Source organism: Engystomops pustulosus, chromosome 3 (assembly GCF_040894005.1).
Source record: "Engystomops pustulosus chromosome 3, aEngPut4.maternal, whole genome shotgun sequence".
NCBI lineage: Eukaryota > Metazoa > Chordata > Amphibia > Anura > Leptodactylidae > Engystomops > Engystomops pustulosus.
In genome coordinates, this window is record NC_092413.1 from 135,262,920 (window position 1) to 135,278,683 (window position 15,764).

At 38.2% G+C, this 15,764-nt stretch overlaps 1 protein-coding gene across 2 annotated transcripts in view; it reads right to left on the bottom strand.

Moving 5' to 3' along the window:
* LOC140121962 (isoaspartyl peptidase/L-asparaginase-like) overlaps positions 1 to 15,764 on the bottom strand; it is a 96,170-nt gene that overhangs the window by 58,493 nt on the left and 21,913 nt on the right. Inside the window, exon 1 of one of the 2 annotated variants that reach the window (XM_072142216.1) lies at positions 1,282 to 1,408. The exons of the other annotated variant lie outside the window; for it this stretch is intronic. The gene's annotated coding sequence lies outside the window, so the exon portion shown is untranslated. Of the gene's footprint in view, positions 1 to 1,281; positions 1,409 to 15,764 lie in introns of those variants that run through there. 2 annotated transcript variants of the gene reach the window in all.

The window sequence follows — 15,764 nt, forward strand, 5'->3', positions numbered from 1 at the left end:
GAGCCAGTTTCTTTGTAGCCCTTGATAGTTCTTGCAACTGTAGTTGGGGACACATCAATGTTTTCCCAATTGTTTCGGATTGACTGACCTTCACTTCTTAAATGGCCACTAGTTTTTCTTTACTTAGCTGCTTTTTTCTAACATAATACAAATTCTAATAGTCTATTCAGTAGGACCATCAGCTGTATATCCACCTGACTTCTGCACAACACAACTGATGGTCCCAACTCCATTTATAAAGCAAGTAATCCCACTAAGTAAATCTGACAGGGCGCACCTGTGATGCAAAAACTTTTTCTGGTGACGACCTCTTGAAGCTCATCAAGGGAATGCCAAGAGTGTGCAAAGCAGTAATCAAAGCAAAAGGTGGCTACTTTGAAGAACCTAGAATATATGACATATTTTCAGTTGTTTCACACTTTTGTGTTAATTCACAGTTTTGATGCCTGCAATGTGAGCATTTTTATAGTCATGAAACTACAGAAACTGTTTAAATCAGAAAGGTGTGTCCGAGGTCTTTATTTATTTTTTTATTTTTTAAGTGCTAAATAAAGCTCAATGGGGGTTATTTATCATTGGATTTCCTGGGCTTTTTTGGGGTAAAATAGTCTTAAAGTAGTCATATTGAGGGTTTTCACTGCTAAAAAGTCACTTCATTAATCTGGCATAAACTTAGAGCTACTGCCAGTGCAATGCCATGCAAAGCCAGATTCATGACTTGAGACTTTTGGAAAAGTCTCATAAAAAGTCTCATGGTCACTCCATGAGACTGTTTTGGAACGTTTTGAAAAAAAAAATCCCAGACAGAAAATAGACCATAAGAACATTAATAAAGGGCCAAAGCCACTTAAATGAATCTGATGGGCAGCGGAGCTCCAAAATTAGACATAGAACTGTCTCAAGCAGCTGGTCTAATGATAAATAACCCTCTATATCTCCATCTACAGCCTCATATAACCTGAATGTAATTGGTATAGTAAAACAGTATATTCTCTATAATGAATAACTTATGGAAAATATATTACCTTCTGCTTTCTAATCTTTGAACCCTGTTTCCTTTTGTATATGCTCAATGAATATAGGTTATAGGAATATAAGTTGAAAATTAACAAATTGTAAAAAAGTAACATATAAAACATAATTGTAGTTACTAGTTTAGCGAAAGTACATGTCTTATAATGCAACCAATATATATTTTTAGCCCTTCAATGTGCAATTAGAGTACAAAATGATTGTAAGAGCTCTATCATTAAACTAATACATAAAGTGGATTAAACTTACCTGATGATTCTATGTACACCTTCTCTTCTCAATATTTATTTAAGGTTATTAAGAAAATGAATTGTGCAAGCCAGTGAAGCTTTGCTTTTTCTGTTGGTAACGGTGTGTGGGCAGCCGACACTTGTACATAGGAGATAGAACACAATATCTAAAGTATTCCAACCTGTTAATTATTGACAAAAGGCTCAACATTAATCTACCCCTCTTAAAGCGGCTTACTCAACACTTTAGAGGAGCATGTTAAAATAGAAGAAAGAAAAGAAGCAGGAAAATTTTGCAGTAAAAGCTAAAAAACCCCCAAAACAAATAACCCTAACATTGACACATGGCACATGCTATTAATACTGATATAATACAATAACATGAATGCATTTGTGCACATCAAAATTACCAAATGCCTTATACCTCACTACAGTGATTCTGTGTTAATGTATTTTCATTTGACACTATTTAGTTTGTGCCAGCTGCAGTATACCATGCACTTAAATAGAATGGAATTTGGAGCAGGCGTAGTTATAGATAGATACATTCAGTATGTTTCCACATATGTAAAAGACTGCTTTTATTACATGTATTCTTTTCAACAGGTCTAGTCTGCCAATACATTTTCTAGTGGTTGTTATGTATATTGTATATACAGTGAAGATCAAAATTAGAGAACAATGTATGATTACTTGATTTATTCATAAATAATGTGATCTCTATTTATCAATATTTGATGGATTTTTTGTAAGGGTTACACTGTGGCACTAGAACCGTGTTTTACAAAATAACCAAAGTATTTCAACATAAACCTTTAGCTTGCAAAATATTTGAGCATATTTGTGGCCATAGGATATTACCAGTCTATCACACTGCTCTGGTGTGATTTTGGTCCACTCTTCTTCCAGTCTCATCCACAGTACTGCGACTGTTGTGGATTTCTTGATCATAAATTGTCCAGAGACGAAGGAGAGTGGAAAAAAACAGCTCACCTGAAGTGCTACATGTCCATGATTGCTCCACTGCGCGGACAAACTGAGTCGGGGTCAGTCCGTGTAGTAAAGAAAAAAGGAAGGCAACCAGCATTGTTGGTTTCCAAGAAGAAGGTAAAAACACAATTTATTTACAAAAATTAAAAGCATCACAATGCCATGGCAAGGAAACTTGAAGTTCTGACGCGATTCGAATCTTAATATAGATTCCTCGTCATAGATAAAAGTTAAGATATACTACATCCTACCGGAAGTGACCCATAGTTTCAGGACACACCTATCTGGAGGTCACCAAGACATTTGTAAAAAATGTATTAACAATAAGGTATTCAACAAAACACACTAAATGCAGGTGGATTATGATAGAAATACATAAGATCGTTGCGATAATTTATACCACCCGGGTTTCTAAGGTTAACATTCAGAATCTTATCGTAGCTTTTATAGTGATATAGTCTTCTCATTTAGCTAAATATTGTGTTAAAAAATGTTTTATCTTTTATAAAGAAAAAACTCAAACTATTTCACTGCCAAATGGTTTCTTAAAAAGAAAAACAGTAGAAAACATTTTTTTTTAAATAAGCATATAGTTGATATGACTACATCAGTAAAATCCAAACCATAGAGTAGTGAATGTATTTGAACACTGTAAAAAATGGAAAAAAAAAATACAAAAATGCCTAAATTCCTGATTTTTGATCATCCCACACTGAAAACAAATGTTATAAAAAACCATTTAAAAGTTATCAGTATCCAAAAATGTTGACAATAAAAACTACAAGTCTTCCTACAAAATACAAGCCACAATTATGCGACAATGATGGGAAACTAAAAGAGTTATGTGTCTGTATCTGCAACAACAACAAAAATGCAAACAATAGCTAGGTAATGAAAACAATTTTTAGGCCCAAACACACAAAATCTATGATCATTGCAAATTTGTGTTTTGTGACACTAGGCAAACAAAGAGCTCCAAATGTTCTGAAATTATTATTAAAGGTTAGAAGGTACTGATTTTTCTTTTGCAGTTTCTACTTGGTAGACATATTAACACTGTCTTGATAAACATGTGCCTTTACTGTATGCTCAAATAGAAAGTTAACATATCACAATCTGTGTTTATAACATAATAAATTGTCACTCTAACCGCAAACTGAGAAAATGACAGACTGTTGGATTCTGTGAAAAGTTTAAATATATCCCATCAAGTCAACATATATTTTAAGGACTATCTATCGTACATGTTGAAAGCTGTGATCCAGCATTAATAGATTCCTTTCTTTATAGAGAGAAGTTTGCACACACAACTGAAAGGACACAATTTAAATGATCTAATGATATTCAATATAATGATTACTACATTGATAAAGTTAACAGCACAAGGTTATCTGTCACTTATCTGTCATGCATATACACAGTCAAAAAGAAATGTAACACAATACACAATCAATAAGTTGCAGCATATGGCCGCTTTCCATCATTGACTTTGGTAAAGGCCAATATATTCACATAAATAATAAAACACCAAACTCCGGATATATTTGTGTATTTGATGTATTTGACTACATTTGACTGTGAAACGAAAATGCTTTCTTTGCAGTCATTTTCTACTTTTTCTATTGGTAGGGGGTTGTCCAAGAATAAAACAAATTGTATATGGCTAGGGGGCAGTAAAAACAATTAACCTCTTATATTCACCTCATAGTGATGGTATTTATTATTCCATGCTGTGTACTGGGAAGCAGGAAAAAAATTCCAAATGCTGTGAAAATAATGAAAAAATGCAATTCCGACATTTTCTTGTGGGCTTGGATTTTTTACGGCTTTCACCGTACGCCCCAAATGACATGTCTACTTTATTCTTTGGGTCAGTGCAATCACAGGGATAACAAATCTGTATAGGTTTTAAAATGTGTTCATACATTTACAAAAATGAAAAGCTCCTGTATAAAAATTAGTTTTTTCGATTTTGCCATTTTGTGGCGCTAATTATTTTTTAAAACTTTGGTGTACAGAGCTGTGGGAGATGTCGTTTTTTGCAAATTTTTATTATGTTTTCAATGCTTTCATTTTTAGGACTGTACACCCGGTACCGGTAACACACCCGATCGGTGTTAGCAAAGTCCCAAAGTCCAAAATGCCACTTTTTGCCATTTTGAAAAATATCAAAAATTCAATAAAAAGTGATCAAGTTAATAACCCTTACTACTAAGACAACTCTGCACAGACAATTGTTACTATGATGCAACTGTCTTCAAGCAACTGGGTACTCCATACCCCATACCAAATTTGGAGGAGTTACACATAAAATGGTCATCCTCATGTGATTTAGTGGTTCACTGGGGGGTGGGTACAGTATCTAAATTTACACGGGTTGTGGATCAATCCTCCCTGACCCTATCCTGTTAGTGGGGGTTCATGGCTATGAGTTGTGTCTAGAGATGAGCGAGCATTAAAATGCTCGGATACTCGTTACTCGAGCCGAACATTTCCTGATGCTCGAGTGCTCGTTTCGAGTAACGAGCCCCATTGAAATCAATGGGAGACCCAAGCATTTTTTAGTAAAATTAAAAACTGAACGAGCACTGTGAAAGAACACAGTGCAGAACAGATTGCAGATGTTCGCGAACATCTGCAATCTATTCTGCACAGTGTTCTTTCACTGTGTTCTTCAATTAAATGATTAAATTAAATGTTTTAATTGTATTTTTTTACTGTTCTTTACTTTTTTTTTTTTAAATTAAATGCTCGTTATCGAGCAGGGCAAATACTCGTCCGAGCAACGAGCCGGTCCGAGTATGCTAATACTCGACCGAGCATTAAGCTCGGACGAGTATACTCGCTCATCACTAGTTGTGTCCATCTCATTATGAAAAATATAATTTCCCTTTGTTTCACTTTTTGAGGGAACCCCAAACAAGTTCTCCCTATGCATACTGATGAGCCTTTTTTTCATCCTAGGTGGAGAATGTGTTTGTTTTGTCAGGGGCGAATTCTGTATCCAACTGGAGTCAACAGGCACCATGAGCAGTTTTTTTTATGACAGGTCTTTCCATCTCTGCCTTGGTCCAAAAAAGTATTTGGAAATTAGGATAAATCCCTTACTGACGTGTAATGTATTAGTATGTCACATGTTGACTGCAGGTGTATGTAGAGGGCTTACGGGCTGAGCCCTATCTATAGGAGGTGAACATTTGCTGCATATTGCAGCAAACACCCACCGGTAACATACTTTGATCAGTAGTAAAAAGCCAGCAACGCCATCTTAGCTTAGTTTGCTGCTCTCTGTGATGTCAGCGGGGAATGACAATCTGTTAATTTGACAGCCTTAGATCTTTGTAATAACAGAGGCTGTATGGTTTCTGATCATATGTTACATAAGCAAATAAAAAGAAAATTCAAATCAACTCACTGTCCCAAGAACGTATATAAATAAACAAACAGTTAAAATCATAAACATGTTAGGTATCGACGTGTCCCAAAATGTCTGATCTATCAAACTGTAATAACAACTATTCCCAGCGTTTAACCCCGTAACAGAAAATAGCACACAAATAACCAAAATGCTACTTTTTCCCCATTTTGCAACGTATAAAATATGAAATAAAAAATGATCAAAAAAGTTATTAGCACCTAAAGATAGGAAAATGAAATTTTTTTTGTACAGAATGCAACACATTTAGGGCTTTGTCAGACTGTGCACGTTCTTTTAGGCTAGAACAGCTTGCGCAGGTATTTAAGAATTGTCTGTGTCGCTATTGTGTTGCACGTGGCGCTTTCATGGCACAGCTGCGCTGGCTTCCATGCGACACAAATTAGGGGGCATGCTGTTGGTCAGTCGAAATGATTTGGACCGAACGCTGTATTTAACTTGCACGCAGCATTATACACAGAAATAGCACTCTTTTTGCATTTTCCGACTTTCTAAGTAAATGCGCACAAATGTTTTCATTTTTCAAAATTTATTAAAACACAATAAAACATATAATTTATTATCACCATGATCGCACCGACCCAAAGAATAAAGAAGACATGTCATTTGGGGTGCACAGTGAAAGCTGTAAAAACCAAGCCCACAAGAATATATTGCAAATGCATTTTTCCACCAATTTCACTGCAGTTGGAATGTTTTTTCCAGCTTCCCAGTACATGGCATGGAATACTATATACTGTTACTATGAAGTGCAATTTGTTACGCAGAAAACAAGCCCTCACACAGCTCTTTACATGGAAAAAAAAGTGGAAACACAAAACCGAAAAGGAAACTGGTCATTAAAGGGTTAAAAAGGCATAGCACAAACAATAATAAAACAATAATTTTCAGTACTACCACAGATACTTAAATATAGATATACTTATAATGAAATAAAACAGAATGAAAATTTTTTAGCCCAGTCCTATTTTATATTTGCTTGGCTTCTAAATTCTAAATCGCATTTCAATTAAAGGGATCCTGTCATCAGAAATTTGCCTAATAAACCACTACCTGTATGTTGTCAAGCAGATGAGCAGCTTCTAGATGATGTTTCTTCATTGCCAAGTGTGGTGGCATCACCCAGATAATTAATTTTGAAGAAAGATGTAAATTGGTTTTATAAAGTCAAGGAGATGGAGAGTTTAACACTGAAGTCAAGCTTTCTCTGCTTTAGAATGCCTCCTTCACTGTAATTGATGGCCTGCATCCTGGGACATCTTGATAAGACCGGTGAATGATGTCAATCACATGGGAGAAGGTGTTCAGTGGCAGGGAGAGCTTGATTTTCGCCTCCTTGACTTTATAGATCTAACTTACATCTCACTTCAAAGTTGATTTTCTAGATGATGTCAAAAAGCTGGGCCATGAAAGAAACTTCATCTAGAAGCTGTTCAACAGCTCAACAACATACTGGTAGTAATTTATTAGGTCAACTTCTGATGACAGATTCCCTTTAAGCACCAGTGGGGTTTGCTAGAAATATAAGATTCAGGACATAATTGAACTGCCACTAACATTTTCAGAAATGGAACCTGGGTCATAACGGGAAATCATGAAAATAGCGTAAGGCATCAAACACAGCTTTCTCAATGGCTCGAGGCACGAAGATCCGGCAGGGCTTGCAGGAAGAGGCAGGCCTAAATAGTTTTCCAGAAAATGGGCAGCGCCAATTAGTGGCACACTGGCCCTTCAAATCTTTTGAAGGCAGCGCACACGCCCTAGGAGTTGGGAACGCACACGCACAGCCGAGGAGGACGGAGCAGGAGTCGGGAGAGGTAAGATGCGTGGGCGATGCTCTAGCAGGGAGAGAGGAGCACAGGTGATCCAGCGATCCTCGATATGGGTCGCAGGAGCACCAGTGACAATATATATACCACAAAAAACTGGGAAAACGTATTGACTCGATAATAAGCCGAGGGTGGGATATGCCGCAGCTTCTGGTGTCTGGTGGAGGTTTTTTATGGCAACAGCAGTGGTCCAACGTCCTACTTCTGTCTGTGACAGTCTAGGAAAGCTGATCTATTAGATGAGAAAGGCGATTATATTTACTAAGCAGAGTGTTGAAGAAGCAGGACATTAAACACCTGCACCAGACACTGGTATATATATACACACACTGTGACAGCCTATGAGTTATATTCCCTGGTCACACTGCCAGCCCCTTTCCTGCACGGTGCATACTTTACCTGTACAGTATGCAGCCGTGTGATTAAGGAAGTGCCACAATCTCCACCTCCTCCCAGTCCGCAGTGCATACCTACAGTATGCAGCCACGGGACTGACAGCTCCTGAACCACGAACTCTCTCCCATCCAGGAGCCGCGGCTGTATACTTCTTCCCTACAGTATGCAGCTGCAGAACACTCCCTTCATTCTGCTCCCGCACACCCAGGGGCCCCGGTCAGAGTAAAAATATGCTGCGCAGCGCATACCTTGTGTGCCGGGTTAGCGCGTGTCTGACAGAGGCTTCGGCACACACATACCATCGGTAGCCCCTGTCTGATCTTTGCTTATTCATAAGTGTGTTTCGGGAGCAAAGACAGGCGCCCATATGAAGACTGACTCGTGTATAAGCCGAGTCGGGATTTTTCACCTCAAAACGAGTATATATGTATTTATACAGATCTTTTTATTCCTTGGTCTTGAAAAAAAAAAAAAAATATATATATATATATATATATATATATATCTTCACTTATTTGCAGTGTGAGATCATTTTTATTTACGTCAAATTCAAATGATTTCTAATACACTATGTACATTACACTTCAACTACATTATGTTCTGTGCTCTATTACGTTTTTACAATAGAACTAAACCAAAAGGAAGGCTGTTCCAGATTACATTACACAAAGGTATTCAGCCTTGAAACCTACAATTTATTTCAAATGTAACCAATTAGTCAATTAAATATTCAGCAAAGCTCAAGAACTGCAGGGATTTCTAAAGGTATATTTCAAAATTAATAAATCATTTTTTATTGTTATATTGTTTGTATTGCATTTTTGACATAGAAAGTATTCACTCTAATGAAAAATTAAGGCAAGATATATGTATTTCATAATATAAATAGAAAATAAGTGTTTCTAGGGAAATGTAACCCTTTCATGACCGATCGATGTAAAATTAAGTCAACCAGGCGTTAAGATACACTGAGCCCTGCATGGACTGATACAGCAACAGCGCATGGGCTGCAAAGAGGCAGACTGCAAAGGAGGAGTATATCCAAAATAAACAGCAATATAGTTGTATTGTAGTTAATTGTATCAGGCTACTTACAGTTCAAGCACCCTAGAGTGCCTGAAAAAAAAAAAAATTAATAAACGAAAAAGTAAAAAAAACTTGGAGAACATAATAGACTATGTTTTGAGTGGAAATTTTTGCCAAGTGCTTTCCAAAATGCACTGAAACACCATACCACCAAACTACAAGCTGTTACAGTTGGGCCTGTCGGCTTTTTTGCTACAGGTCATTAATTTGAGCTCTGACACCTAGCCAATGTTGTTGTAGAGGCATTATATAATTTCTGATAAACCAGGTACATCCAAAGCTGCAGTCTTATCTTTGCCATATGCTTAGCCAATGTTGTTGTAGAGGTATAAGACCCAGATCCAGTCACACCCAGAGCTTCAATCGTCTGTCTAATGTTATATCATCTCATATGACTGTAGTTCTGGATGTGACTGGAGTATCATTCTGTCATAATATCATCTTTGATCCAGAGCTGAGGTCTCATTTCTGATAGCACTTCTTGAATTCTCTCCCACAATACCTTGTTCTAAGGGATAAGAAGTACTATTTATTTCCAAGCTTTGTAATTCATGAATATTATACTAGAAGTTCAGTGATGACTGACACGAGCAAAGCAGTAGTAGAGGGGGAGCTAGTAGCATATATGGATGTCAGACACAGGAAGGAAACACATTCCTGGAACAGCTCTGTGTTGCATATCTCTGATGTTAAATATATGACTTGGACTTCTATCACTTTATTTTTTTATTTTAAAAAAAAAAAAAATTATGTCTTTGGTTCATGATTTTTAGCTCTTTTTGCTCACCCATTCTATTATGTTATAGCTAAAAGCAGTTATTTACTATCCATGGCAATGCAAGGTACTACAGCTAGCAAACAAATAAAATCCAAAATATATTGGGTACATCACCCCACTGATACCAAATCCTTATGTTTTTCGTAAAAATCTAAGAGCTGTGGCTTGTGGAAGAAGAAGAGTGAATACCAAAATCACAAAAACCTGGAAAAAATTGGTCTTGAAAGTCTAAATTCTATCTAACTGTGTGTAACAGTTTCTGGGACACTGGGGCTCATTTACTAAGGGTGGCGCTGATCACTTTCTTCAGACTGTGCGACTTTTTCGGGGATTACACGGCTTGCACAGGTATTTAACAAGTGTCTGCGCTAGGATTTTGGCACACACAATCCTTATTTGGTGCAGCTGTGCTGCTTCCATGCCACACTATTTGGGGAGCATGGCATCGGACGATCTGACTGATTCGGACTGAGCACGGGATTTAACATTCAAATAGTATTGCATGCCCAAGCACTTACATGAACCACTAAAAAGATGATGAACTCTGTCGGACCTGAGCAGGGAAGTGACACATTCAGGATAACGGCGCACAATCTTAGTGAATCGCAGCAGAGTACATTATCGTTGGTGAACTCCACTGGCCGGGTATGTAAATATGCCTCACTATATATGCCCCATACTTTCCCCCCAGGGAAATAAAGGACTATCATATTGTATTGTTGGATCTACTTTTTTTTAGAAAAAAACCAATTGGCTACCAACAAGTAAAAAGAGAAACTTTTAATATTGAAAAAATGCCAGATATTTAAAAATATTTGTACCATGAAAAATAATCTCAAGTTATGTAAAGTATAAAGTTACTTAATAAAGAATACATAACATAGATTATGCATTTAGTAAGCTATATTTGAAATAAAAAGGAATACCTCTGTGCACACATCAGAAAACCTTAAAGGGTTTAGTGAGTTTCAGTAAATAGTTTTTATTATTTGGAAAATGTAGTTTTACATGTGCAACATCCCCCACCGGGGCCTAGCCTTTTCTCAGGGCCTGGAGTCAGCCGGGGCCCGCAGTACCTGAGTGGCTGGCGGTTGCGGCCTAGGCACGCTAGTGTCACGGTGCTTGGTATGGGGAACTGGAGGGCTGTCCTACAGCCTGGCAGGTCTCCAGCAGGGTGGTGTTGGCAAGAAATGATGAGGGAGAGGCTGCTATAGCGGATCTCCCTGGGGCAACCCTTTGGTGTCTAGAGTATGAGTCTCTGTGTGGTGGACAGGGTGCCTGTGATGATGGCAGCTGTAATAGCAGGGACCAGACGGAGGCAGAGGTTGAACAAAAACAACTTACAGTTCTTTATTGGAACCGACAGGAACCGCAGCAACGTGCCTTTAACAGAATGGTGGAGTGCTGAGATGCAGTTGGAGGGAGCCACAGGATGTAGAGCGCCAGCCTGGATGCAGAGGGCAGGCTGGGAGGTAGCTGTGTCCTAGTAGGATGCTTCAGCTTGTCCTGGATTGCTTCAGGTATCACCCTTAAAGGTAGGATGATACCCCTTTCCTCACTAACTCTTAGCTATTAGCTCCACTCTTCAGGTAGGGGCTAGGCTCTTCCTGCTCTGGTCTGGTATGCTAGCTGTATAGAGTTTAGACTGTAGTTACTCCAGTCTGCTTCTGCAGACTCCTAGGTCTGGCTAGAACTCGTCTAGTGTCCTGCAGACCCTCTGGTCTGACTGGAACTGAGCTCCTTCTGGAAGTTTCCTGACAGGGTCTTGTAACTCCCCTGGTCAGGTGGCTGCTCCTCCAATTACATCTCAGCTCACATCTCAGCTCACAGAGACAAAGTATAACACCTGTGATTAGCTGACACATATGACATCACATAAAACAGTTAACTCCTGCCTTGCCAGGCAGGATCTACCGCTGCCATGTTCCCCTGTGTCCTATAAGGACTATGTAGTGTGATGTAGTGACATGCTGTGGGGCTGACTAGACCCTACACAGGCTACAAGCTACAAGGTGGGACGTATTCGCAACCACTCCTCTGCCTTGCATCGGCGAGGGTGTTGCACATGTCTTACATTTTCCATATCTCTGCTTACTGTCATTCAATAGGAAGCTCATAAGTTGCTCTTAGAAAAATATATCCATAGCCATGACTTATCACACACCTCATTAAAAGACAAAGCTCCATTAACTGGGATGTGAATGTAACAAGTAAGGTTGTCATGTTATTATACTCAGCATTCACTTTAGGCACTGGAAATATCTTTCATTAAAATATATTCCTTTCTCCCATAAACATGAGAAGACCTATAAAGGTAGAAGGGGTGGTAGGTGGATCAATGGGACATGAGGATAGCTCTTTTTGGGCTAATCCTCACGTCCTGGCTATGTTTTAGAAAACGTTAATCCGCTGATATGTAAATTTTTTTAAGCGGCTACTGGGGCGTGGAGTAGCCGGACATGAGGCTACAACACTCAAAGCCCCAGTAGCCTCTTTACTCCTCCTACCATTTCATCTCCGGCGCGCAGATACGAGGAGTGAGTACCAAGTACCCGGCATCTGCGGAATTCTGCGCAGAACACCGGGTAATCGGTAGAATCGTGGTGGTAGGTTCCCTTTAACCCCTTAAAATTGACAAAAAGACACTTTTGCACATTTTTCTTTTGGGTCGTGTTTTTATGTACCCGCTGCCGCACGTTGGGGAACAGCATGGTGCGGGAAGGGGTTTAGTAGCACTGTCTATGTCAGTCTTTCATATTCTGCTTTCTATTTAGAAACAGAATGAAAAATAATAAAATGCCTTGAGTGATTGTTTGGTGGATGGAACAAACTGAAAAACATCCAATGAAGGCTTGCACACCACAGGGCATATTAATCAATCACTTTTTAATCATACTGGCAAGAGTGCAAGTCTATAAAAATAAAGCAACTTGCTTTTGGCTGTGGGTGATTCATACTTTCATTGAACAAGAATTGCTCTTTCTGTGGCCTTTTTATTGTCTGTATTAATTTCGTCTGAAGAGCAACTCAAGTAATCTAGAAAGATGACATTTATTCATTAGGGACTTCAAGTCCAACATACATTTCATCGTTTTCAGTATAAACTCATATAAGAATCTCAACTTTCTTGTTAAACTTTTACTTTTTACTACTTAAAATTGTCATGTGGAAAAACATTTATGTGTTGGCTAAATGACCTCTTGAAGTGATTTTAGCAAATAATTTTTTTGCTACTGACTTTTATTGTCTGAACTGGGTTTTACTAGGACATAAAAATGAATGATTTGATAATCATTCTCAAATATTTTTGCACATTTTAGAAGGATCATTTCTGATTTTGACTTGGCCTATTATTAAATGTTGCCTTGTACAGTGACTTCAGTTCACTCTATATGTCATACAGAATTGTTATACAGAATAAAGATAACCATAGTAAAGGCTGCCAAAATATATACAGCCTTTGGCAGTGATGGCAACTTTTTTAGAAACCGAGTGCCCAAACCACAACCAAAAAGCACTTTTTTTTTGTAAAGTGCTCACGGGCTGAGCCCTCTCCATAGCTGGTAAGTCTTTGCTACATATTGCATAAAACACTTACTGGTAACACCCGCGATCGATCGCGATTGGTCTTCCGAAGACCCGAGGCTGTCTCGTCTTAGTATATGGTAGGATCAATCAGACAACCTTGTGTTATAGGCAAAAGGTGCATGAAATTACACCATTCACAAGTCTGTACACTGAAGTATGAAAAAGTTATTAGCGCCAGAAGATTTTTTTTTTGTACAGGAAGTTTTAATTCTTGTAAATGTATGCAAAAATTATAAAACTTTATGGCATCCCCATGATCGTATTGACCCAAAGAATAAAGAAGACATGTCATTTGGGGCGCACAGTGAAATCCGTAAAATCCAACCCCACAAGAAAACGTCTTTTTTCACCAAGTTTTTTGTCGCTTCCCATGATACGGCATGAAATATTAAATACCATCACTATGAAGTGCAAAAAGTTAAGTAAGCAGGAAAAAAGTGGGAAATGTATGTAAATGCCTAATAAACACTACTGTGAGGCCAAAAAATTGGATTAATTATTAATTTAATTCTTTATTTTATTAAACTTGCAAGAAAACATCTACATTTAAAAACATTTAAACACACATAGAATCATGTCCACATACAAGTGCATGATAATACGGTCAGGTATCATGCAATACACTACCTGCCCCCTGTAAAATCTATAGGATCTGGTCTGCTATTATGCCAGTAAAGTGCGTGTGCCTGCTGTAATACCCCTGTGGAAGGACATTTTTTTCTAATCTATTGCTGCTAGTTCTTTATTGTAGGGGCACTAACTACATACTATACACTTTATTTTTGATATTTAGCCCAGACCACCTTAGACATACTTTGTCTATTACAGCAGGCATACACACTTTACTGGCATAATAGCAGACCAGATCCTATAGATATTACAGGGGAAGGTGCCATCCCGGACAGTAGAGTGTCACTTCCAACATTTGGGTAAGATATTTGTAATGCTGTGATGGGCTGTTTCTTTATTTGACTTTTGTATTTAAACCATGCATGTGTTGCAGCCATACTGATGATTCACATTGAAAGCCCAGTCTATTGTCTTACCCCTCTACATATATATTATCCTCCATATTGTGTCCGGTGTGTGCCACTTTTATTAAAGGTTTTAGACCAATTTTAATTTGTTTTCTGACTCCTACAAAAAAGGGGAGTGTCCTCCCTCAATATTGAGGTTCAGCAAAGTAGACCAGGCAACATGAGGTGCAAAGTACATCTCACAAGTCTTATACTGCACCAGATTAATCATCCAGCAGAAGACACAGTGATAAATCTGGCGCAGCAGAGAACTGTCCAGTAATACAATGGACTGGCCTAAAGACCCTGGGCTGGCCCAGTACAATAATGCATCTCCCCCATTGTATTTAACCCTTGATTCTTGTTACAGGCATTGCACAATAATAATTAGGCAGAAGGGAGAATAAGCCCACCTCATACAGCTGATTTCCTGCTCTAGGCACACTGTGACTTCATATGGGAACCTCTGAGGAAGTAATGTGGCAATATCACAAGGAAAGAATACCAGTATTTTTATTCACAAGCACTGACATAGGTATAAATAGGCTTTTACGCTAATCCAGACTCTAGCTGGATTTCTAAATTGTCTGTGCATTTGTAGTCCTTCCTGATAACACTAACAATGGGAATAATTCAGAAGGTCATAGAGATGGATGCCCCATGCACAGGCTTATAACATTTGTGAGCTATCCTGTGTGATACTAATAAAGCTATGGTGTTCAACTGGATTTTAAAAACTTCATGTTGGGAGTCAGAAATGATTCCATAACATGAGGAATATTGAAATTGACATTATGAGGATTTTGTTTTACTCTAGATTTTTACTTCTTTTCAAAACAAAAGCCTATCATAAAGTGACACATGTAGGTTATACATGTCTGGTTGGAAGTTATGGTGTAATTGATTGTAGACGATAAGCTCTTGTGAGCAAGGCCTTCATGCCTATTGTTCCACAGCAGATACAGGTGTGATTGTGGTTTTTAATTCCTTTTATTTCCTTACTGTATTGTATATAGAATGTATAAGGGATATATAAGCTGGGCTAACTATAATCCTTGATCATTTTTTGAAAGTTCTTGTTTTTAAAATGTTTATGACTTATTTTCTGGTTTTGGTCCTGATAGGAAAGTGGGACATGCTTGCCACTCTATGTGCAATACATTGATAGGTCTTAGGCCCCTTCTACACTCGCGAGTGTGATGTGATGAACTCGCATCACACTCGCAACGCATGCTGCACTGCATATGGTGGTGTTATGACACCATTCTGGCAAAATCTGCCCTCCAAAAATTTGATGTTCTCTTCCCCTTATGCTCCCATACTCAGGAGGAACAGTGGGACTTCTTTTTACTGTTATTCTCTGTGAACACATAAAAGAATACA